This window comes from Bubalus kerabau, chromosome 21 (assembly GCF_029407905.1).
Source record: "Bubalus kerabau isolate K-KA32 ecotype Philippines breed swamp buffalo chromosome 21, PCC_UOA_SB_1v2, whole genome shotgun sequence".
NCBI classification, from domain to species: domain Eukaryota; kingdom Metazoa; phylum Chordata; class Mammalia; order Artiodactyla; family Bovidae; genus Bubalus; species Bubalus kerabau.
The window spans coordinates 13,860,825-13,886,887 of NC_073644.1; the positions used below are offsets into that span (position 1 = coordinate 13,860,825).

A 26,063-nucleotide genomic window follows, 5' to 3' on the forward strand; every position below is an offset into this window, starting at 1 on the left:
GAGCATCTCTAAGGGCGGGGCCAGTGTTATCAATACTCTGCTGTTGTAGGTCTTCCAGTTATTCTGAGGTTTGGCCGAGTCCTGGAGCCACTCTGTTGGAACATCTCTACTCTTACTTCCCTTAAATGAATTCTCCTGTCACCAGCGTGAGCCAACAGAAAACACAAATTTGACAGTATCATTCTCCTTTAAAGCTCTTTAACACCTTCATAACCAGAGGATAAAGTCCAAGACTCAGTTTAAGTAAGCCCTTCCAGAAATTCCTTTGCCATACCCTCAGAGTACCTGGGCATTTCTTCAATAAAATGCTTAAAAGTAGTTAGAGTTTTGGCTCAAGTTAGACAGGCCTGGGATTGAATCTTTGCCACACCATGTACTATTTGTATATCTTTGATGAAGTGACATCCTCTTTAAACTATCTTCAATCTCTTTAAAGTTGGGTTAGTAATCACAGAGTGAAGGTGCATATTTAATTCAAAGATCTGTAGGAATCACTAAACACAGTGCATTCCACCTAGGAAGCACACGTATGGTTTTCATTACTTGTGAATTACTTTAGTCATTACTATTTATAAAACATTTTTGATTACCTGCAGAGATCATTATTATGGCTATTATTCTGGCCACATTTAATATATTCTGTTGTAAGTATGCACATTCCTGACTCTACTCTTCTAGTCAGAATGAGTGACATTAGCAACCTTGACAAAATGGTGTTTTCAATGCATGTTTGTGAACTAAGTCCAGTATATGTTATCATCAGCCAAACACAGAAAAAACACTAAGGTGGAAATAGGCAAAATACTTACAAGATCTACATACTTTAAGCCACTGTAGGTAATAAATTTCAGCTCGTATTGATTGAGCACTTGTTATACGCTACCCTGGAGAATACAGAAAAGGAGAAAACATAACTCTTGTCCTCAAAAAGCTCAAGGCCTGTGGGAGAAGACATCCACATAAATAGATAAATCACAGTGATGTATTGTGTAAAAGTAAGTGCTACTGAAGTTACACAAAAAAAAGTTTGATAGGAGCACAGCCTAGATGGGAAGGAATTGGGGAAATATCATATCCTAAATTTCTCAACATTTCTAAAGTAAGGTACTGCCTTCTAAGGCTATCAAAACTATAACCTGGCTGCAAAATGGACAGTTTCATCCCTTGAAAGCTTCTTTTTACGGCCCAATAAGGTTGGTGACAACAGTTTTCTGCCTCTTGGATAAGAAACAACTCACCTGGGAAATATTTCACATTCAATTGGGACTGAGGATTGATAAGACCTTGACAAATGCTGTGTTGGGAGATTTGCCAGGAGATATTTCTAACTGAACAGCACCTTCAAGAAGTAGGCCACATCTAAATCAGGCCCAGGACACACTCTGTCCTTCCAAAAGTGGAGCTCATTAGTGGAGATGGCCTGGTGCTTCCCCAAATGGACCTATTTTAACGTTCCAGTCCTCACCTCAGATGTGACTGAGGCGGTCAAATGTCAGGCATAAAAAATTATGGCTTCATGGAGAAGGCAATGGCACCCCACTCCAGTACTCTTGCCTGGAAAATCGCATGGACAGAGGAGCCTGGTAGGCTGCAGTCTATGGGGTCGCTAAGAGTCGGACATGACTGAGCAACTTCACTTTCACTTTTCACTTTCATGCATTGGAGAAGGAAATGGCAACCCACTCCAGTGTTCTTGCCTGGAGAATCCCAGGGACGGGGAAGCCTGGTGGGCTGCCGTCTATGGTGTCGCACAGAGTCAGACACGACTGACGTGACTTAGCAGCAGCAGCAGCAAAGTTTCTAACCCGGTGGGTGTTCCTGCTCAGTATTACCGGAGACATTTGGAAATAGACATTTCCCATTTAGCTGTGTTTCCTCCCAAGTGGGTTGGAAGGAGATTGGCACATATGCGCCTCCTGGGCCTTGAAGCCTGATGTTCACTTTCTCTCTCCCTTTCGTTTAAAAAAAAAAAAAAAATTATGGCTTCAGAATATGGCAAATTGAATTATCCACCAAAAAAAATGAATAAAATCAACATCCCCAATGACACTTTTTAATTAGTCTTATCATTTCAAAAACCCATGAAAATAAAAGATTAGATATTCTGGAAGCTTGGATGTTGCCTTAGTATCTCAGTTTACTGAGATATCTTAAAACCTGAGAACTTCACTAAACGTCTTCCCTGAAAATTACACGACAACTTTATTGCAAGCTATGTTAAAATGGTGAAATGTCTGCTTAATGCTTGAATTTTATAAACACTCTGTCTTAAAATCATAGGCTAGTTTTCCTCGCATTAATTTTCCAGGTGGAATAGTCACCACTTACTAGGCTTTCAGACTTATTCCGTATAAGACAATGGTTTTCTAGAGTAAAGTTTTTTAAGCTGCACAGCCTTCTGGAAAATGTGGTAGGGACAAATTCCAGAGCATCCCTAACGTGGAGTAATTTCTGTCACTTTTCATAACCACCACAAGTTTTCCTGTAAAAGCGAAATCTGAATTGTGTTTATAAAGGGTTTATACTTCTGAATATATTTGGAAGACCAACTATGGGCAGATGTCCAGTTACATACTGAAAGAATGAAAGTTATCACCTACATGTGACATTTGTCACATGATAAGGCTTAGGACACATGTCTGCTAAAGCAAAACTTCCAGGTTTCCCTCCCCCTCCTTGTGTAACTAAGTATGTTCCTGCATATCACTCCTGAAGGCTTCTGGCCATAAATTATCCTGCTGCCTCCCTCTGATGTTACATTTCTATGATAAATCATCACAGGGCACCGCTGCCCTGACGAGCTGTTGCTTCAGCACACCATTGAAGCTGTCACGTGGATGATGGATGAGAAAGGCATACTGATGTTGCTTTACGCAAAAGATGGAGCTGCCCTGGAAACAAAAGGTTTAGGAGAAGATTCAACATAATTACTCAATAAAAGTCAACCAGCACACAGCATGCTAGAAAATGCATTCATGGCCATGGTAAATCATTTCCTTTCAATGTGTAGTATTTCTGATGCTACTCTCATAAGCCTCCTTCCCTGAGCTATAGATTGATTGAGTATAAAGATATTTTTGATGGAAACAAAAGCTTTAAAGGGCGAAATTAAAATTTACCTAAAACTCAAATGTGTAATTTAACTCTGAGATTCTGATCATTTTCAGCGTGAAGGTAATTTGCCCTGGAAGTTGATTTATGCTGAAAGTTTTTCTGTTTTATAAGAAAAAGGATCTCTATTTGTAATAACCGTGCAGGATTTTCCTAGGAAAATGTTAGGACCCTGGCTAAAATGAGGGGTTACATCAGGTTTACACTACACCCTTACCATATAATAGTTAAATGTTAGAAAAGCTACTCCCTTAGTCATGACTGCAGGGAAAGTGTACCGTATAATCCATTTAGTTAATATAATTTTTTCTGGTTTACTAAACCCACATACTGTTAACCACTCTTTTTTTCCCTTTAAAAAAAAGTTATTGAAGTATAGTTGACTTAAAATGTTGTGTGAATTTCTGCTATACTGTAAAATGATTCAGTTATACATATATATATATATTTATATTCTTTTTTCATCATGTTTTATTACAGCATATTGAATATAGTTCCCTTTGTGATATAGTAGGACCTGGTTTTTTATCCATTCTATATATACTCGGCTAATTCCAAACTGCTTCCTGATCCTCATTCATCTTGCCTAATGAAAAGGAATTTAAAAATTTAGGTTTATTCGGATTCTTGGAGAACTGAAAGATTGATTCTCTACCTAGTTCTCCATCCACAGTCAACGCTAGATAAATATTTGATGATTTGAGTTAAACTCCGTAATTATTTGCCCCTTTATAATCTAAGCTCTAGTCCATGATGTGAAATGTCAGATAACCCAATAAACTGAATGAAAAGTGGTCTTCTAGAGGAAGAAAGAAATTTTTTTTTTGTTCTCAGTTTTAGGATGTTTTTACTCTAAACTAAGGCCTTGTAAAGGAAGTTAAGGGAAATACATTAGGCAGTCACATAATGTTTTGCTTATCTTTCCAATAAAATTTAGTTTCCATGAAATTTAATACTTGTTCATATTAGGTTCTCCTTTTCTATGAAAAATCATCAAGGCTGATAGAGATATGTTAAGAGAATTGTCAAAAGAACAGCTTTAAAACTTATATTTGCCAGGACTGTTAGAAAATGTAGACTAGTCCCCAAAGAAGCCGCAAACGTGGTCTTTAGTGTTTGCCTGATTATTTTTCCTGCCTCCTGGAATATTCTTAAATTAGTTTTTCTCTGGAAAGTTGACAACTTAAAACATTTCCATAGAGTTTTGGTAACCTCATAATGCTTTGTTGGGAAGTGTTAACCTTTCCTGCTGAGTAGAACTTACCACCCTCACATCCTGGTGGTACAACTTCAATTGCTGGCCGCTTGTTGGAATAAACTTCTGCAACCATCTGCCTTCTGGTTGAGACCAACTCATGCTCAAAACCAAATATTAACTCCCAGAGTCTTGGACTCTAGAGACATCTGGGGGTGATAGAAATAAAACACCCTGAGACATTATTCAGTGCTGCCTTTCTGTTTGATGGTTCAGTGTATTTTTTTATCTATAATAGACTTAGGAGGTTTAAAGAGACAATTTATATAAAAGCAGTGGGAGACAAAACCAGTTGCTTACAGTTTTTCCTGAATCTGATCTTTCAAATGTTTTAGTAAAAGTCCAAGAAATGTAGCCTTAGAAGCCAAAGTACAAAACATCTCAGAATTGAATTCCAGCCTCTCAGAAAAAGAACCAAACCAAACGGACACATTTTTCTTGTATTAAAAAAAAAAAAAAAAAGCTGGAATTAGTTTCTCAGTGTATCTCCTAGATTAAAAGAAAGACACTAAATAAAATTGAAGGGATCAGTTGAAACCAGAATTATTTGAGAAAAGCAATATATCAAATAATGCACATGATAATTTGTAAAGTAATGTATGTTTATGCCATTTTTATAGACATGTGCAGCTCAGATTGTATGAGAGAGTTGAAAACCATTTATTTCCTTAAAATTCTATAAACTTTCCTAAATGATTAGGACCATATGTTTGGGAGAAAAAGAAGGATTACATTTGAAACATTAGGGACCACTTTTTATAGTAATTACTTGTTTATAAATATATTTCTCCACTAAACTGCAGTTGTTTCGGATCAAACATATGTTCTTACTCTTCATAAATTCTCTTCCATATCAATGCCAGAAATCAAATAAATAAATCTTGAGTAAGTAGAAATAAGCAAAGAAAATCATTAAAGACAAAATATGAAGCATCAACAACTATACATTTTATATTTACTTTAGTATAAAGTATATTAGGTATATTACTTTGAGTATGTCAGTGTACATGTATGTATTTACCCAGTACCATATATAGGTACCCAGTAAATATTAGTCCTTTCCTAGAGAAGGCAAGAGTGTCTACAGCACTCAAAAACAGTTTAAAGCACATAAAATGCTATAGCTTAGAATCATCTCATAGAGGCACTGGAACACACTCTTCAAATATTGATTAGCACAGTCATGGAAAGAACATGTACTTTGCATTCAGATAAATCAGGCATTAGTAACTTCCACTTCTATAAGTGTGAATTTGGTCAATTTCTCAACATTTTTGAATCTCACAATCTTTGTATCTGAAATAGAAATAATAACATCTACCTGAAAGGGTGGCTACATCTATCCTGTAAGATGACATTATAGAGTATAGTTCTGAGAAGTACATACTTAGAAATGTTAACTGCGTCCTTACTTCAATTAAACCAGTTTTATAGATAATTTTATGTTTGTATTGGTGTCAACATACTCTGTTGTGAGACTTCAGGTGAGGTTATTCATATCTTTGGTGTCTATCAAAAATATAGAGCTACTTCATATTTACGTGGCACTAGTTTTAAATTTGGAGAAGGAAATGGTAACCCACTCCAGTGTTCTTGCCTGGAGAATCCCATGAACGGAGAAGCCTGGTAGGCTGCAGTCCATGGGGTGGCACAGAGTTGGACACGACTGAAGCCACTTAGCAGCAGCAGCAGCAACAGTACTAAATTATCTAAAACTTGGGGACAATTCAGAGGACAATGGACTTCCCAGGTGGCACTAGTGGTAAAGAATCCTCCTACCTATTCAGGAGACACAAGAGATGTGGGTTGGATCTCTGGGTCAGGAAGATCCCCTGGAGAAGGAAATGGCTACCCACTCTAACATTCTTACCTGGGAAATTCCATGGACAGAGGATACAGCTGAGTGACTGAGCATGCAAGCATGCAGAGTACAATGATAAATATTGGAGAGTGAAGCAGACATAGTTTAGTCTATAAAAGTGGGAAATGGTTAAACTACTTAACATATCCAAAGCATATGCTCTTTCCATTGTACTAGGCAGTGTGTGTGTGAGTGCATGCATGTGTGTGTGTGTGAGAGTGATTTGCCTTTCTGTCCTTTGCAAGGCTGTTTTAACCTACCAGAATCTAAGTGACTAGCTTTTAAACCAATAAAGTCCTCCAGATATTATTAAGTTGCAAATTGAGATTCAAAACCATTGCATGATTTAAATAAATGTCTCCTATTGAAAGATAGGTTTCTACATAACTTTTATGATTATTGCAAATCTGAAAATCCTGTTTTTGTAATAAATGGCATCATGGATTTTCTTGAGCACAGTATGGTATATTATTAGGAACATGTCATTTTGAATATTATTACACTTGGCCTTATACATATGTGGGTCAGCAATTAAGCAATCATTAACAAAAATAATTCAGAACAGGTTGCAATCTGAAATAGAAATAATGAAGATTGAACAGTGCTGCAAGAATGTTATTCAGCAGTTTTGTCGCTCTCCCTTTTATCTTGATGAGTCTGGCTAAAGGTTTATCAATTTTGTTTAGCTTTTCAAGGAATTAGTTTCTGATTTCATTGATCTTTTCTATTGTATTTTTAGACTCTATTTCATTTATTTCTGCTCTGATCTTTAAGATTTCTTCTACTAACTTTGGGTTTTGTTTGTTCTTCTTTCTCTAGTTGCTTTAGATGTAAGTTTAGATTGCTTATTTGAAGTTTTTCTTCTTCCTTTAGGTCACAGTATATTGCTATAAATAAACATTGACCATACTTCACATCAAAAGACAGATAAACCTGCAATGAGTGCTGAAAGGTAAATAATGGTGATGACGATCAAGATTTTAGAGGCAAACATGAAAAAATTTCTTTTTGACCTTCAGATACCAAAGTTTTCTTAATTAGAACATGAAAAGTATTAAGTATAATGGAAAAAATATATATCTGGTTGAACTAAGCTTAAGAACTCTATTTATCAAAAGTTACCACTAAGTGAAAAATATATATATATAAGCCACAGAGTAGCAGGAGATATTTGAGAAATACACATTCAACAATGACTTGAATTAAGTCAAATCAGATCAGATCAGATCAGATCAGTCGGTCAGTCGTGTCCGACTCTTTGCGATCCCATGAATCGCAGCACGCCAGACCTCCCTGTCCATCACCAACTCCCGGAGTTCACTGAGACTCACGTCCATCGAGTCAGTGATGCCATCCAGCCATCTCATCCTGTCGTCCCCTTCTCCTCTTGCCCCCAATCCCTCTCAGCATCAGAGTCTTTTCCAATGAGTCAGCTCTTCGCATGAGGTGGCCAAAGTACTGGAGTTTCAGCTTTAGCATCATTCCTTCCAAAGAAATCCCAGGGCTGATCTCCTTCAGAGTGGACTGGTTGGATCTCCTTGCAGTCCAAGGGACTCTCAAGAGTCTTCTCCAACACCACAGTTCAAAAGCATCAATTCTTCGGCGCTCAGCCTTCTTCACAGTCCAACTCTCACATCCATACATGACCACAGGAAAAACCATAATAGCTCCTAAAAATCTATCAGAAAAGAGACAAAATAATTTAAAAATAACATTTGAATATGAATTTCACCGAAGAAAATACTTAAAAGCTACTTAGTATAGTAAAATATATTCAGTTTCATGATTCTCAGTGAAATATGGATTAAAATCATACTGCTGTAATACCATACAGCCCCCTGAAAGGCTGGATGTACAGTATACCAATTGGGAGGAAGTATGTGGGAGCAGTCCTCTCATACACCCCTAGTGGAAATAGGAATTGTCCTGACCATGTTGGAAGACTGGCACCACTTCTAATTCTGAAAAATATATAGGCTCCTTATGCACTGACAGTTCTCTTAAAACACAGGATATCTTAAGAAGTGCATACATGTGTTCATCAAAAAACACTTACCATTGCATTCTTAGCAGTATTATTCAGAGCAGCCAAACTGGGGGGAAAGATGAATGTCTGCTGCTGTTGCTGCTGCTAAGTCACTTCAGTCGTATCCGACTCTGTGAGACCCCATAGACGACAGCCCACCAGGCTCCCCCGCCCCTGGGATTCTCCAGGCAAGAACACTGGAGTGGGTTGCCATTTCCTTCTCCAATGCATGAAAGTGAAAAGTGAAAGTGAAGTCGCTCAGTTGTGTCCGACTCTTAGCGACCTCATGGACTGCAGCCTACCAGGCTCGTCCATCCATGGGATTTTCCAGGCAAGAGCACTGGAGTGGGTTGCCATTGCCTTCTCCGATGAATGTCTATAAATACATGAATAATATGGCCTATTTGTACAATCAATGCTATACTGCAATGAAGAAATAAAGTCCATGCAACAACATGGATGGATCTCACAAACAGCATAGAGTGAAAGAAGCCAAAACTCACATGGTACACAAACTGCATGATTCTATTTATATTAAGTGGAAATATAGGCAAAATAGTGTTAGAAGCCAGAATAACGACAGTGCTGAGAACTGAGGATTCTGTTTCCTCTTCTGGGTCCTGCATGGAGTGGAGTGTAAGCCTGGGGAAAAGTTGCTGATCTGCACCATTACGATTTGCTCACTTTTCTCTCTTTGTTCAGAAAAATGCTATATGAAAAAAAAATACAAAGCAGATATCACTAAAGGATTATGTGTGTGCTCAGCACAGGGACCGAAATATTGCAGGCAGGGCTTCCTGAGAGCGGGCTCTGAGTGGAGATCAGCATTCAGGAAATTGGCCAAGACCTCCTCTTGGGGCCTCACCATATGTCCCAGGGACAGGGCGGAAGCAGGCTTGGATGGCAGAGAAGGGCAGCTGAGATGCTGTCACAGGAAGGGCTCAGCTGCCCCATGGGGAGCTTTGTAACTGGACACCTCAGACTTCTCCCAGCTGGTACTGAGGGGCTCTGATCTTCACCCCCCAGTAGTGACCAGTCACTGGATATGGTCTGCCCTTGGAGGAAGAATTGGTGTGAGTGAGGTCACTGCTGTGACCCAAAGTGAGTGACAGCAAGATCGCCCAGCTCCCAGCAGCCCTCTCAGAAGATGGGGCTATAAATCTTTATTTCTCAAGGGCTTGGGGAGCAGATCACAGCACCCAGCAGACAGAGACCCCATCTGGGCGCTTGAAGAAAATCAAGTGAAACAACAAAGGGAAGGGCCACATTCAACCGTGTTAAAATAAGAACAATCCTGAATTCTCAGGAAAGTTCTTCCCTATAATGCCACCTAATCTCTCATGAGGTAGTTTGAAATTTGTTTAAATCTGGCATCAAAAAGTTGAAGAGCTGCTGAATAAAAGAAAACTACTTCTCCCCTTTCAAAGCTATAGCTGTCATCAACAACCCAACACAGAATATTTTATATGATGAGCTAAACATTTCCATTCACAAAGGCTTTTGCATTCTCTCTTCTCTCATAAAAATTTTTGAAAGAATTCAGTAGTGTAGCAACCTTCTTTCATTTGTCATATTTATAATAAGAAATGACACATTAGAAATTAGAAATATTATCCTCTTAATTTACCAACATTCAGATTAATGTTTGCCCAAATTTTAAAATGAATACTTGGATATTTTTGTTCCAGTGTATTCATTGTTGTTCAGTCACTGTCATGTCCAACTCTTTGAGACCCCATGAACTGCAGCATGCCAGGTTTCCCTGTCCTTCACTATCTTCCGAAGTTTGCTCAAACTCATGTCCATTGAGTCAGTGATGACATCCAAGCACCTCATCCTCTGTTGTCCCCTTCTCCTCCTGCCTTCAGTCTTTCCCAGCATCAGGATCTTTTCCAATGGGTTGGCTCTTTGCATCAGGTGCCAAAGTACTGGAGCTCCAGGTTCAGCATCAGTCCTTCCAATGAATATTCAGGACTGATTTCCTTTAGGATGGACAAGTTGGATCTCCTTGCAATCCAAGGGACTCTCAGGAGTCTTCTCCAACACTCCAGCTCAAAAGCATCAATTATTTGACACTCAGCCTTCTTTATAGTCCAACTCTCACATCTATACATGACCACTGGAAAAACCATAACTTTGACTAGATGGACCTTTGTTGGCAAAGTGATGTCTCTGCTTTTTAGTACGCTGACTAGGTTTATTATTTGGTTATAATCAAAGTCACGGACAAGGCTGATGATGCTTTCCTTCCTTATGGTTGATTGAAACAGTCAGAATGCTTCAAATACTTACTTTATATTATGTATGCATATTAATTACTTTGCCTATTATCATCATAAATCATCCTTTCCTCTAATGACACCCTCTTCACACTAATAAGTGAAAATTACAAGAGCAAACAAACTAATCTATAGCAGGAAGGCACTTGATGATTTAGAAAATTAAATGCAGCTGAGCCCTATATATCTTTCTAACAACTGTCTGGGTTTTTTAGTTCCCTACGCCTCTACTACAAATGCTCACCAACATCTTAGACCACAAATAAGTTCTATTATTCTTAGATGTTTTTAAGAAGCAGCAGGAAAGTAGGTTATATGTTATCACTCGTAAAAGGCCAGGCTATGACATCAACTGATTAATCAAACCTAAGCAAGACAGAACCTTACAAAATTAAAGCTTTCCTGTCTCCCTAAGACTTGATATGGCAGAAATCCTATTAGGTGTACATTCTTATCCCTTGAATATGTACATATTTCCACTAGTCAGGGACAGCTTTCTGCATTTAGGAATCCTATCCATAGTATGATGTTACTGTCATTAACTGAAAGCTTACTTTGCCAGGCGGCATTCTAAGTGTTCATATCCATCACTCATTTAAACCTCCAAAAGCCCTAAGGGGACTAACCTATACATATTACTATATATAAAGATTGAAGGCAGAAGGAGAAAAGGGTGGCAGAGGATGAGTTGGTTAGATAGCATTGCTGACTCAATGGACATGAATCTGAGCAAACTTCAAGAGTTGGTGGAGAGCAGAGGAGCCTGGCAAGGCTACAGGTCACAAAGAATTGGGCATGACTTAATGGATATATATGTATAACCGATTTATTTTGCTGTACATCTAAAACTAACACAACATTGTAAATCAACTATACTCCAATACAAAAAATTAAAGTGAAATATTTTTTTAAAAGCTGTATGAGATGGGTTTCTAGTCCGAGGTCTGTTTTAAAAGGTAGAGGAATAAACTCACTGAGAAATGCCATACCTAGCTTAGGTGCCTCAGGAAGGAACTGATGGTGGAAATGATGAACCCAGGAGGCTCTGTGGGCAACAGAGACCCTCTACTTTATGGATGAATTACTCTGCCCTTGGTGTCGTTTGAAAAAATAGTCTTCAAAGGATCATATTCTTGATCAGTCAGGTCTTTTGTTCATGTTATTTCCATGTGAGTTCTGTGTCGTAAAGGATGAGTTTTCTGTCCATGGAGGTAGAGGAGAGAAGAATTATCATCACAGAGTTCTGCTAACGGGACATTGTGACATACACACCAGAGTCTCAGGCTGTTCCGGGGCTTGGACCCAGTGCTCTGAATGCTCTGTAGCCTCACTGATATGGTCCTCATCTGATGGCATTCTCTCTTTTCTGACTTCTTCAAGAGCACATGATCTCTTGGTTGATGAAAGCATCATGCTTTTTAATCACCTGACTTATTAAATGTGCCTCAAAGTTCATGTGCTGAATAGCTGCAGGTGATCGCTTGGCTTGTTTTTTGTTTGTTTGTTTGTTTGTTTTTACTTAGCAACTGCCATCTGCCCTTTTCCCCAGAGAAAGAGAGGAGTGATCCCACTGGAGCAGGAACTTCAGCAGACACTTTTCAAATGAAATATTCAGAACCTTATTTTTTTTTCCCCCAAAACACTCTGCAGCATCTTCCACAATATTCTAGAAATCTCCATTTTAAAGAAAGAAGTTGAAATGACTCAATCAATACACAATATGGTATGAATTTTTTAGGGGGAAAATTACAAGCCTATTTATTGTATTGTCTCTGCATCATCATCATGATCAGGCCCATTAGTACAGAATAAGATCATTCATACAATCAATAAATACTTCCCATGCAATACTTGCAGTAAATTATGTTGGTCTAGGTTAAGTGAAAACAGTGTCTTACCAAAGAGATGGATTTTCATATTTAGAAAAAGAATAAAAGTTCATTTGATTGTCTTCTTTGTCCAAATTTAATATATTAGGAATGTCAGTCTCTAATATACATCATGTTTTCCTTACTGCCTAGAATCCAAAGAGGCTCAGAATCAAATGTGAAACTCAGTCACTGAAAGTAAATAATACTTTTAGGGGGTTTATTTGCATTTTTCATGTTTCTTTTTGTCCTGATTTTTTATTTTTAGCTTCTTGTTAAAAAGTGAGTTCAAATGTATTTGTAAAAGAAGCAAGGAATAAATAAATAAAATTAAAATATTTAGAATTAATAAGGCAGTAGGCAGAAAAATATTTCACTAGTACATTTTGGATATGAGAATTGTACTTTGGTATATACAAAGATTAAAATAATTATATAACATTTATATTCATATTCTAGAAGAAAAACTTTTGTTCTACTTTAATTGCACCTGCTAAGTCACTAAAATTGTGTCCAACTCTGTGTGACTCTATGGACTGTAGCCCACCATGCTCCTCTGTCCATGGGATTCTTCAGGCAAGAATACTGGAGGGGGTTACCATGAACTCTTCCAGGGGATCTTCCCACCCCAGGGATCGAACCCACATGTCCTGCAGCTCCTGACTTACAAGCAGATTCTTTAATGCTGAGCCACCAGGTAAGCCCACTTTAGTTGTAGATGCAGCTATAAATATTAAGAAAACCATACAATCTCAACCATGCCCATTATCCTTGTACTGCTATTTGTTAATGGCATATGCCAATTTTATCCTGAAAATATAGTCATTGTATCTATAAAATAAATTTCAATAGATACAGGTCATTCTAACAAACAAATATGATATTTTTTACATTAGGTTTACCTTTAATTTCTACTCATTCCAATGAAAAGTTCTTATTGTTTGGAGGAATAATGATCTAGTATCTTCAGGGGAAAAAAAGAATTCAGGATGGCATACTGGTAATAATAGTGAGACAGTGGAGACAGTGGGTGTGGGTCAGGGGTCCCTGTGAGTATGGCTGTCCATGGTTTTGTGGGGGAAATGAATTGAGACTAAGTCTGAGAAATAACTCTAATTCAGCTGGTGAGATCAGGAATTTTCTCAGCAGAGTTGCCAAAATTGGAATGTTCAAGTCTCGTGTGAGGGTGCCGTGAGGAAACCAGGGTTAAAACAGTCTCAAAGAAATAGCAGTTCCATAAATGGATATTTAAATTTCCCTTTGCTCCATACCCGCCCTGGATCCAATTTGTTTTCCATTCTGTTTCTGCAGAGAAACAACATCTTTAATCTCAAAGGCTAATCGTCCCTCACATTCTCTGTGCCTTAGTTATGTCATCTGTGAAATGGGGATGGCTGTATCTCACCCATGGGGTCCTTGTGAGATTCAAGGGAAAATGGTATGATATCTGGCAGATAGGAAGACCTCAACAAACATTAGCCATTATTTTTAGGTCAATGCTTCCCATGGCGGCTCAGCAGTAAAGAATCTGCCTGCCAAAGCAGGACATGTGGGTTTGATCCCCAGGCTGGGAAGACTCCCTGGAGAAGGAAATGGCTTCCCACTCCAGTTTTCTTGCCTGAAAAATCCAATGGACAGAGGAGTCTGGTGGGCTACAAACCATGGGGTTGCAGAGTCAGATGTGACTGAGTGACCAAACAACATTACGTCAATACAAAATTAGAAACTGCATGAGTTCATATATACTTGTAACTATACAAAAAGCTCTTTCCTCATCAAAGCCTAATGATGTCCCTTGCTATCCAAACAATTCTAAAGTTCACCTCTCTCACTACAATTGTTCTTTAATCCACTCCAGTATTTATTGATTTCCTAGTATTTTACTAAGATTGCCTTTAATGATACTTTGCAGGTGGTCAAATCTTGTTTTTCTGTTCCTCTTATCTAACTTGGTTCTCGGTGCCACAGGACTCAACTTTCATTCACACCCTTCTTGAGTTGAATGAAACTATGTATAGGAGGCTTATTTTTTTTCTCCTAAAAATTTACTTCTCTAGGCCTGCCTTTCTACCTGATGTTGAAATTTTGAGTTTTTGAGTATCTTGACCTTTAATAACATATTTGAAGAATAATTACCTGTTGTCTCTCAGCTGCAAAATTGCAGGATGGGACTAGAACTTTACAAAATTTAGGATTCTCAGACTCCTCTATTAGGTGGTATCCAGAGAGAAAATACTAGAAGATGAGAAAAAGGCCTTTGGCTGTTCCTCACACCACCCCAGCAGCTCAATCCAAATCTAAACCTCAGATAACTTTAATCCTTCAGAATCCACCCCATTAGACACCCTCCCATACCAGGGGTAGGGACCTTTTCTCCAAGATCTCTTACCTTTGTAGCTTACGATAGTCCCTCTGTTTGACTTTCCAAATTAGTTCCCATTTTCCTGACTGAATCCTGACAGATCATTTCATGCTGAAAACTCTACCTTTGACATTCAGTCCTGAGCTCATGTAATTAACTTCTTTTTCTTTGCACAGCTTTACTATGGTATAATTTATATGCCATTAAATTCACTTGATGTAAAGGTACAGTTCAGTGAATTTTAGTAAATATACAGAGTTGTGAAATCATCATCACAATCTAATTTTACAACCTTTCCATCACCAGCTCTGCCCCACCCTCAAAATATCCCTGTCTCCTGCAGTCATTCTCCATTTTCACCTTCATCTCTAGACAACAACTAATCTTCAGTTTCTCTATAGATCTGCATGCTGTGAATATTCCTATTATCAGAATCAGACAATATATCACCTTTTGAGACAAAATTCTTTCAGTTAGCATAATAGTTTTGGAGGTTCACTCAATTGCATGTATCAGTACTTCACAAATACATGAATGACATGCTCCATTGTGTTCCAAGCACAGGTTGGGTGGGAGCACAAAACTGTCCTTGCACATGGCATAGGTTAGTGTTAAATAAACAATCATATAAATCTCGGCAGCTTACCCCCAGAGGTCATCATTTCCAACTGAACTAACCTATGGGTTTTGTCCACATTCTTACCTATCTCCCTCTGAAGGAAACAACGGGACTCAAATTTATAAACTGCATGTCATGCTCTTTCACTCCTGGCTTAGCATCACCCAATGGCTTACTTGGAAGATCCATGATCCCTAAATTTCCTGTAAGAACGTGCCTGGTCTTGTTGGTTTTCCTCTTCTACTTCATTATTTCCTCATCTCATTAACCCCTTCCAAGTCACCAAGCTCATCCTTGCTTTGACCCTTTCCCTAGCGTTATTTCTTCCTATGAGATTGAGCTTCTCCTGTCTTTGCCTTTTGTCCTTTGGTTCTGGAACTCAGTGTCGCCACTTCAGCAAGAACATCCCCGAACATGCTAATCAAGTAGGTACTCTCCAAGTTTCCCAGATTTGAAAATGTGCCAGGCACTGAGCTTTGCAACGGGCCTGTGATTGTGACTGTTGACATGGATTTATTGTGAAAGTGCTAAGGCATAAAATTCAGTGTCCCCTCATCTGCATGAACCTTATCCGAGACTCTTGGAAAAGTATAGGTATCATCGCTGGGTGAGATGTCTTTGCAAATGTTTAACTGCAGCAGTTCTCACAATGTTTTCTCTATGTTCTGGTTTATTCTTTACCAGGATGTCACTAATGATTCCAACTATCCACAGTAATCGCTGTCTGTACAAGTTCTATTTATTTTCTTAAAGAGAACCCATAAAACTCAGACATACGTGGGATGAACAAACCTATCATAGTTCATGCTTTAAAGTATATAACAGTACAGTTTAGTGGGAAAGACATTAAGCAATGAATAATACATATTAGTGCAAAAAATGACTTTGCTGGAGAGGCATATGATAGTATGAAGACTTAAGTAGGAAAGATTAACTAAATCACTTAAATCTGTCAGGTAAACATGAGAGAGATTATCACCAACTCTTTTAAAAATAATGAATCATACATTGAAAATATAGTTTTACTAGAAATCAAAACAATGCAAATTAAAATAATGCCTATGATTTATCTATCAAATCGGCAGGATTGAAGGATAACATTATATGTTGGAGATGTAGTTATGTGGCACTAGCTCCTAGAGTTGAGAGGACCTTGGCTGCATCATGCACTTTCAAAGATTTTATAGACTATGGGTCTACCAAGGGTTGGAGAAGAATTTATGTGCAAAAATCATGTATTTCAATGTTCTTATTTACAATACCACAACTTTGATAACTGTGAATTGAGTAATGGAGAAATGGTTAAATAAATTGTGTCAATCCATATGACAGTCAAGTCACATTTTCATTTGTAAGATGAATTAACAAGAGAAAACACACATGAAAGAGAAAGAAGAAGAAACACACATGAAACACATAAAAGAGATAGAAAACCAACATATACAGGTATGATCTAAGTGGTGAATAATTGCTGGAGACAAGTGTACCGACATGATGGTAGTTTTCTTTAGGCAAAGAGATAATGCATTGCCTTTAATTTTCCATTTTTAACTTTCTAGATTTCAAATTTTCTATAAAATATATTATTTATAGATTAGGACACAAACATTGTACCAATATAAGTACCTTACATCCTTTCATTAGAGAAAACATGCTCAGAGGACTTCTTGGATCAAAAGGAATCTGAATCCATTCAGGAAGCAGGGTTGAAAGAAGACAGATTCATCTTGAGGGATAAACCCTCCCTCTCTCTAAGGGGCTCTTCTTTGATATTCAGATGGTGGCTGGCCATTAACATGATGCTTAAAGAGGCAGACAAGACGTTCGAAACAAAGTTTTTGAATTATTAACAAAATTACAAGGGCAGCATCAAATGATTCAGTGGAGCTCAGGATTTTAGAAGAGACCAATAACGAACACTAAATTTTAATGAAGTCCATAGTAACACTGAAATGCGTCATTTCATTTGCCGTTAACCTTTCTGATAGCTACTCAGAGGTCTTTAAATTCTGAGGACAAGGTGCCATTTAACGACAAGGACAGGTGCCTGTTGCATTTAAATGATCACTAACTAAAACATGGCAGACAGAGAAAATCAGGGAGGAATATATGGGAAGAGATATGGGAGATTTAGAGGAAACTATTTGAGGCAACAAAATGCAAGTGAAGGAATATTTGCACAGAATTTAGCAAACCAGTGATACTTCTGTACATTTTAGATAGAACATGTTGTTGTTCAGTCCCTAAGTTGCGTCCAACTCTTTGTGACCCTATGGACTGCAGCATGCCAGGCTCCTTTGTCCTTCACTATCTCCTGGAGGTTGCTCAGATTCATGTCCACCAAGTCAGTAATGCTAACCATCTCATCTTCTGCCACCCCCTTCTCCTTTTGCTTCAGTCTTTCCCAGCATCAGGTTTTTTCCAATGAGTCGGTTCTTTGCATCAGGTGGCCAAAGAATTGGAGCTTCAGCATTAGTCTTCCCAATGAATATTCAGGGTGGATTTCCTTTAGGATTGACTGGTTTGATCTCCTTGCTGGCCAAGAGACTCTCAAGAGTCTTCTCTGGCACCACAGTTCAAAAGCATCAATTTTTTGAACTTTTTAAAAAACAAAAACAGCAATAACATTTTTCAAATGAAGAAGTCTTTTATAGGTATCTGACAGGAAACATAATCAGACTGCATCAAAGTTTCTTCCAGTATTTATTCAGACAAAACCCAACTCTTTTAATATTTCAAGAGATGTCCTGTTTAGGGAGCAATTCAGTGGTGAGATCTGACTCAGAACGCAAATTGTCAGAATCCAGCAGTGTTCAAAAAATAATTCTGCAGCATCTTCTCTAACACATTTCATGGCAACAGAATATTGTGAATTTCAGAGTTACACTTCACAGCCCAGGTTCAGGAACAGCCAGGTGGTATAGTAGGATGATAGATGAATCCCAAATCCCGGGCACTATTCCAGCACCAAACCCACAGTTTTGAGTTGATTTTATTTTTAGCTGTGTATTTAATGTCCCCAAGAATTCAAAGGCAGTGCTTCCAGTTGAGAGGAAAATAAATGTACTAATAACCTTCTCCTCTCCCTGGTCCTCCCAGCCGGCCCCCAGACAGGGCATCTGATCCATTCTCCAAGCCAGGTTCTTCCTAGAATCCAGCTGACTCCATGCAGTGCCTGCCTCCTGAAGCAAGGTTATTTGTTCTGCGTGTGCTATTTTAAGAACTTTCCACCAATACAGGGGTTGAAAATCACACAGATCCATCACCTTGCAGTTTCTGTAAGTCGGAAGCCTAGTGAGTTTGAGTGGATTCTCTGCTTAGGGTCTCACAAGCGTGAAGGTGGTGTTGGCAGAACTGAGTTTGTCATTGGAGTCTGTCTGGGAATATCTGCTCCCAAGTTCATTCAATCACTGAGGTTGCAGAACTTCAGTCTGATTCTTGTTTGCTGCCCACCAGAGGCCAGACTTTGCTTCTAGCAACTGTCCCCATGTCCCTTGAGGTTTCCATGTGGCTCTGTCCAAGAATGGGAATAAGACCTTCATGCTTCAAGTCTGTCTGATTTCCCCTTTTGCCTCATCTCTCTGATTCCAACTAGAAAATTCTCTTTCTAAAGACCTTTGTGGAAACCCAGATAATACAGAATAATCTCACCATTTAAAGTCAGTGACCTTAAAAAAATAAAAAAATTAAAAGATAAAGTCAGTGACCTTCATTAAATATGCAAAATTGCTTTTGTCATGCAAAGTAATATATTTGCAGAGTCCAGAGATAAGGACACAGGCATCCTTAGGGGGCCATTCTGCTTATTACACAAAGCTGCTGGCTGGGTGCCAGGTAACTTATTACTGACTTTTGTTTTTTAGTGTGTAAACTGAATTTACAAATAATTAGAATGAATGGATGAAATTCAACCAGTCCTGTAATGTTTTGTATCTTTTCAGAATAGCCTTAATTGCTTGGTCATTCAGGATTTATCACAGCTTTTTAATCATAAATTCATCTTATCAGTCAGAACCACAGGATTTCAGAGAAAATTTATAGCACTTGCTGTTTCATTTATCAGTATTTTGACAAAACCAACAGGCAAATCTACTGTCAAGAATCAATCATTTCTTAAGCACTGCCTTTCTGTCCTTAAATTCAAGAAATCAAGCATATATTGATAACCAATATTGTATTAATTTCTCTCTACAACAAAACCTTTCCCAATTGAGTTAAAATATATTAGAAAAATGACAAGCATGCATTCAAGTTTGAAGTTTAAGGCTGCATTTTTGAACACAGACCATTTCTGTAATAAGCATCTGAGAGCATATATCATGCAGGTTGGACCATATAATTATTCTGCTAATGTAGAAAGGTTTGCCCCTAACTCTGGAACTGACGCATCTTGGGGAAAATCTGAAACCCTTTGTACCAAGTGTCTTAGCATCAGTTCAGCTTGCTTACCATTCCACCTCTCTATTCTGATAGTAAGTGAGTCCCTGCTATTTTTCCCCTTTGAAGAAGCTATGTCTTCAAACTAAGTCATAAAATGACTAAGATTCCAGAGTGTTTGCTCATGCTTGCATCTTACCCACAGAAATTTCCTATCATTGTTAGAGCAAATGACCACCCATGTAGTAACTTAAAATCAGAGTAAATTATATTCTGGAGGTTAGACGTCTACAATGGGTCCCACTGGGCAAAAATCAAATTGTTAGCAGGACTGCGTTCTTTTCCAGGGGCTCTAAGGGAAAACCCATTTCCTTGACTTTTCCAGGTCATCCACATTCTTTTGCACATGGCCCTCCATCTTCAAAGCCAACAAAGACCGGGGATGTGAGACTTTGTCACAAGCATATCATCCTGATACTGCCACCCTCTTCCACATCCAAGGACCACTGTGATTATATGGGGCTTGTTAGTATTATCGAGAATAGTCTCCTTATGTTAAGATCAGCTCTTGAGCCACATTAATTCCTCTTTGTCATGGAACCTAACACCTCCACAGATGCTGGGGATTTGGACGTGGGCAACTTTGGAAAGCCATCATTCAGCCTTGATACGAGTGTTAGAACATTTTCTGATAATGAAATTTTCTTATCACCATGAACAAGATATTCACCTGTAATAAAAACATGTATTCAGAGAAAAAACATTAAAAAATTTATGTTAAACATCTATCACAATTTAGTACCTTGTTTATGAGCATCCAGAGAAGGCAATGGCACCCCATTCCAGTACTTTGCCTGGAAAATCTCATGGATGAAGGAGCCTGGTAGGCTGCAGTCCATGGGGTCGCTAAGAGTCAGACACGACTGAGCGACTTCACTTTCACTTTTCACTTTCATGCATTGGAGAAGGAAATGGCAACCCACTCCAGTGTTCTTGCCTGGAGAATCCCAGGGACGGGGAAGCCTGGTGGGCTGCTGTCTATGGGGTCGCACAGAGTCAGACACGACTAAAGTGACTTAGCAGCAGTTATGAGCATCACTGAATATCTTCACTTGTTTTTTTTTGTTTTGCTTTGTTTTTTTCTAGCTTAGACCAGCATCCTCCATAAACTACCTCCTCAATTCTGGATCCTCAGCCAAGTAAGGGAAACAGATATTTATCACTCATAAACTTTGCAGATACAATTTTTTTTGCAAAAAGATCAAAACTAGGCAGTTGTCTTAATATTTACTCAAAATGATTAAATTGAGCAACTCCCTTGGGAATTTCTTTTTTAATTCTCCTAATCCCAGATATATTCCTTTTTTCTGCCATTATTATCTTTTAAACTCTGAACTACTAGATGTTGCAGTGATCATCTCTCTCTCACATATGTAGCTATTTTAAATCTTATTCTCTCAGGGGAGGCAAAAAAAAAATCCTTCTAGAACATAGACAGCTCCTTCTCACTGTTAGTAGAGTAAAAAATCAGTTTAATAATGTTTTACACAGTCTATTTGGGATGGGAAAATCTGGTTTACAATGACCTTAGAAATAGGAATATGAAAGATTCATATTTGAACTACAATTCACATATGCATTAAAAATCTAACAATTGTTAAAGTATAAGCCCAGAGCACCTCTGCTACAGATGTGGGTTATTACACACTGCAGAGTCAGCAAAAGACATAATGACACAAAAGTTTCAATAAATTACATTTAACCCATGGTAATCTATCATGGAAAAAGCAAAAATTGAAACATTTTAATGAACATCTCAAGATCAGAGCAAACCCTGAAATATTCAGGAATTCCTAATTTATATCTTCATCTATCCATCCAGTTGTCAGCAGCAAGAGTCACAACGAGCATTTATAGGAGAAGATTGATTTAGAATCCTCAGGAAACATCTTTAAACACTTCAAAATTATGAACACCTGGTCTAAGTAAACTTTAAAAACTGATTTATTCTTTTTTTCCCTGTGCTATACAGCAGATCCTCTATAATTAACTTTCACTTTTCACTTTCATTCATTGGAGAAGGAAATGGCAACCCACTCCAGTGTTCTTGCCTGGAGAATCCCACGGACGGGGGAGCCTGGTGGACTGACGTCTATGAGGTCGCGCAGAGTCGGACACGACTGAAGCGACTTAGCAGCAGCAGCAGTGCATATATGTCAATCCGCCCCACCCCCAAAAAAGAAAGTACAGTTTATAGGACATATATTAAGTTAACCTTAAAAATGCATTCCAATATACATTAGGTACAGACAAACACAATTTGATTCCACTTATACGAGGTACTTAGAATAGGCAAATTCATAGTCAGAAACTATACTGGTAGGTGCTGGGGACCAGGGGGTGGGGGAAGGTGGGATTTGGGAAAGAGAATAGACACTTAGTGTTCAGCGGGGACAGTTTCGGTTTAGGAGGGTGAAACATTCAGGCGATGGATTATGGTTAGAGTTGTACAACAATGTGAAGGTACCGAGTGTCACTGAACTGTATGGCTAAATGTGATTAAAACGGTACGTTTTATATTATGTGACTTTTATCACAGTAAAGGAAAAATATTTTTTTAAGGAATTCAAAACCAAGCTTAAAAATAATTTGTTTTAGATTTAATAAAGAGCCAATGATTATAGGTAATGTTTGTGGATATATTAAAAAGAACAAAATGAATTTTGGGCCACTTTCTGGCCTGATAACAGGATGCTCCTTGACAGTGGCAAGCAGATAAACTGGAACCCTGAAATAGAAAAGCCCTGATTTGAAACATGTACTTATTTCTATGATGACATATTCTCACCAGGGCTGATTTCATGCTAGCCACATGACCTCCACATGCCATGGCTGAGCAGGCTGTTGAGAACACAGGAAGGCAGTCTGCTCTCCCGACCGAGCTGGAGCCAGCTCCTGTAAACCCCAGCCTACAGCCAGGTATCATACCTGGAGAAATATTGTTCTGCCGTTAGTGTGTATCCATCACTGTCAAATTCCAGGGTCAGACAGACTTGGATCAATAGTCCTACTTTCTTCTGTGATATCAAACAATTGAACACTGTCTATTAACCAATTAACTCATCATTTAAGGATACCTTCTAAAATAGTTTTTTTTAATGTAAATAGACTAAATGCTTTAATTATGTAAGAAATAAACTAGATAAATAACAAAGTCCAGTCATTGCTGATTACAAAAGATTCAGTTTAAATGGAGATAGTATAATCAGTTCAGTAGCTCAGTTGTGTGCAGCTCTTAGTGACTCCATAGACTGCAGTACGCAGGCTTCCCTGTCCATCACCAGCTCCTGGAGCTTGCTCAAACTCATCTCCATCAAGTTGGTGATGCCATCCAACTATTTCATCCTCTGTCGGCCCCTTCTCCTCCTGCCCTCCATCTTTCCCAGCATCAGGGTCTTTTCCGATGAGTCAGTTCTTCACATCAGGTGGCCAAAGTATTGGAGCTTCAACTTCAGCATCAATTTTTCCAATGAATATTCAGGACTGATTTCCTTTAGGATTTACTGGTTTGATCTCCTTGCAGTCCAAGGGACTTCAAGAGTCTTCTCCAACACCACAGTTCAAAAGTGTCAATTCTTCAGCACTCAGCTTTCTTTGTGGTCCAACTCTCACATCCATACATGACTACTGGAAAACTGATAGCTTTCACTAGATGGATCTTTGTCGGCAAAGTAATATCTCTGCTTTTTAATATGCTGTCTAGGTTTATCATAGCTTTTCTTTCAAGGAGCAAGCATCTTTTAATTTCCTGGCTGTAGTCACCACCTTTTAATCTTGCTTATATTGCTGTGTTTGGGGTAGCCTTTCTGTATTCTCGCAGTTGGTGTTTCCTCTTTATTGTGGAAGTTGGACGGGTGGCTTTTCAAGGTTTTCTGGATAGGGAAGCTTGTCTCAGTGTTCTGGTGAGTGGAGCTGGATTTCTTCTCTCTGGAGTGCAATGAAGTGTCCAGTAATAAGTTTTGAGATGTCAGTGGGTTTGGTGTGACTTTGGTCAGCCTGTGTATTGAGGCTCAGGGTTATGTTCCTGTGTTGCTGGAGAATTTGCGTGGTATGTCTTGATTTGGAGCTTGTTGGCCCTTGGGTGGTGCTTGGTTTCAGTATAGATATGAAGGCATTTGATGAGCTCCTATCAATTAATGTTCCCTGGATTCAGGAGTTCTCTGGTGTTCTCAGGATTTGGACTTAAGCCTCCTGCCTCTAGTTTTCAGTCTTATTCTTACAGTAGCCTCAAGACTTCTCCATCTATACAGCACCGATGATAAAACATCTAGGTTAATGATGAAAAGTTTCTCCATAGTGAGGGACACCCGGAGAGGTACACAGAGTTACATGGAGAAGAGAAGAGGGATGAAGGAGATAGAGGTGACCAGGAAGAGAAGAGAGGGAATCAAAAGGGGAGAGAGTAAGCTAGCCAGTAATCACTTCCCTATGTGCTCTCCACAGTCTGGATCCCTCAGAGATGTTCACAGAGTTACACAGAGAAGAGAAGAGGGAGGAAGGAGACAGAAGTGGCCAGGAGGATAAAAGGGAGAATCAAAAGGAGAGAGACAGATCCAGCCAGTAATCAGTTCCCTAAGTGTTCTCCACAGCCCAGAACACACAAAGAGATTCACCAAGTTGGGTAGAGAAGAAAAGGGAGAGGGGCGAGATAGAGGCAGCCTGGTGGAGAAAAAGGAGAGTCAAAAGGGGGAGAGAGCAAAAGGGGGAGTGATCTCACCCCCAAGTACCTTAAAGGTACAAAGTTGATAACAAATACCAAAAAGCAAAGATTAAAAATCTTGAGTAGAGGTTAGATTCTCAAAAATACAATATTAAAAAACAAACAAACAAAAAAGCAAAAACCAAACCAAACAAAAAAACAAACAAACCAAAAAAACATACAAAAGCACAGAAATTATAATATATATATATATATATATATATGAAGTTTGCTTTAAAAATAGGTTCCTTTTTTTTGCAAGGTAATAGTAGGTTATAAAAATGAAAATTAAAAAGTTATAGGGACTTAAAATAACAAAAAAATAAAATATTTTTTTTAATTTAAAAAATGATAATAGTAAAAATATCTAAGACTTTCTCTGGAGCTGTTGCGGACAGTGTAGGGTCAGTTCATTTTCAGATAGTTCCTTGGTCCGGCTTATACTTCTCATGGTCTATAGGCCCCTTCCTATGTAGTCGGTGCTAACTACAGGGTTTTAATCTATTGCACGTGTCACTTCCAAAGCAGTTCCCTCTGCTTACTTTAGCTTCGTCTGTTTGCTGGTCTCTTCAGTATCTAATTTCTGCCCTGACACAAGGGGCACAGTGGTGGTCACTTCTGTTGGTTTTTTTTTTTTTTTGGGGGGGGGGGCTCGCTTGTTCAGTCGTGCTTTGGGGAGGGATGAACACTGCAAACAAATATCACTGGCGTGTGCTCACAGCGATTCAGCCACACTGGGTTTGCCCCCACTCAGCATGTGTGCTTTCCCAGTCTTCACTGCTCAGACTCTAGGTTGCTCTGCCAGGAACTATCTGATGCAGGCCGTGGTTTGCATGCACTTCCCAGGTCTAAGCCGCTCAGGTTCAGGTTCTCTGGTACTCCACAAAGGCACAGACTTGGTTGGGCCTGCGTTTGCGCCCGTTCCAGGTCTGAGGAGCTCAGGTGACCAGTTCCTTGGTGCGTGTAGTCGCCCCCAGTTGAAGGCTGTGACTTATCCCCTCCCCAGTCCCAGCGGCTCGGTTTTCTGGGTGTATAACGGGCGTGCCTTGTGTCTCTTCTGGGAAGCTGATCTTTGGCTGCGACCCTCCTGGTGGATGTTGACCGTCCAAAATCCCAGGAAGTCTTGGTTAGCAACAAAGTCTGCTTGCAGTTTGGTATAGGATGCCTCTCTGGGGCCGCGATTGCCCCCTTGTGGCTCTGGCTGCCCTTGCCTGCCTGTCCCAAGTGGGAGATGGGCCGGTCCACAGCAGGCTAGCTCTGCTCAGTCCTTTGTTTTGTGAGTGTGCCTGGAGGTGGTTAGGACTTTTTTTTCACAGGATAGCTATCCCACAATCTGGGTTGCTATCTCAAGCTAGTTCCCTCAGATTGCCCTCAGGGTTCAGGCCTGGTCCTTATCATAAACAATGCCGCCTGCTCCTCCCTGTCCCTTCCCTGCTTGCTAGTGGGGGATGTGAGCGTCTGGGCTGTTGCACCACTGGGAGTTGCTGTTAGGCACGTAATCTGTGGGTTTTAATTATTTATTTATTTTTCCTCCCGGTTATTTTGC

The 26,063-nt window shown here is 39.1% G+C and overlaps 1 long non-coding RNA gene across 9 annotated transcripts in view; it reads left to right on the top strand.

Annotated features, from left to right (window-relative positions):
* Nucleotides 1–26,063, top strand: part of LOC129636135 (uncharacterized) — a 329,885-nt gene that overhangs the window by 235,921 nt on the left and 67,901 nt on the right. The window contains exons 3-4 of one of the 9 annotated variants that reach the window (XR_008706674.1): nt 12,860–13,097; nt 20,144–20,514. The exons of 4 other annotated variants lie outside the window; for them this stretch is intronic. This is a non-coding gene — a long non-coding RNA (uncharacterized LOC129636135). Of the gene's footprint in view, nt 1–7,100; nt 7,180–12,859; nt 13,098–20,143; nt 20,515–26,063 lie in introns of those variants that run through there. 4 more of the 9 variants (XR_008706676.1, XR_008706671.1, XR_008706677.1 and 1 more) reach the window with 4 other exon arrangements.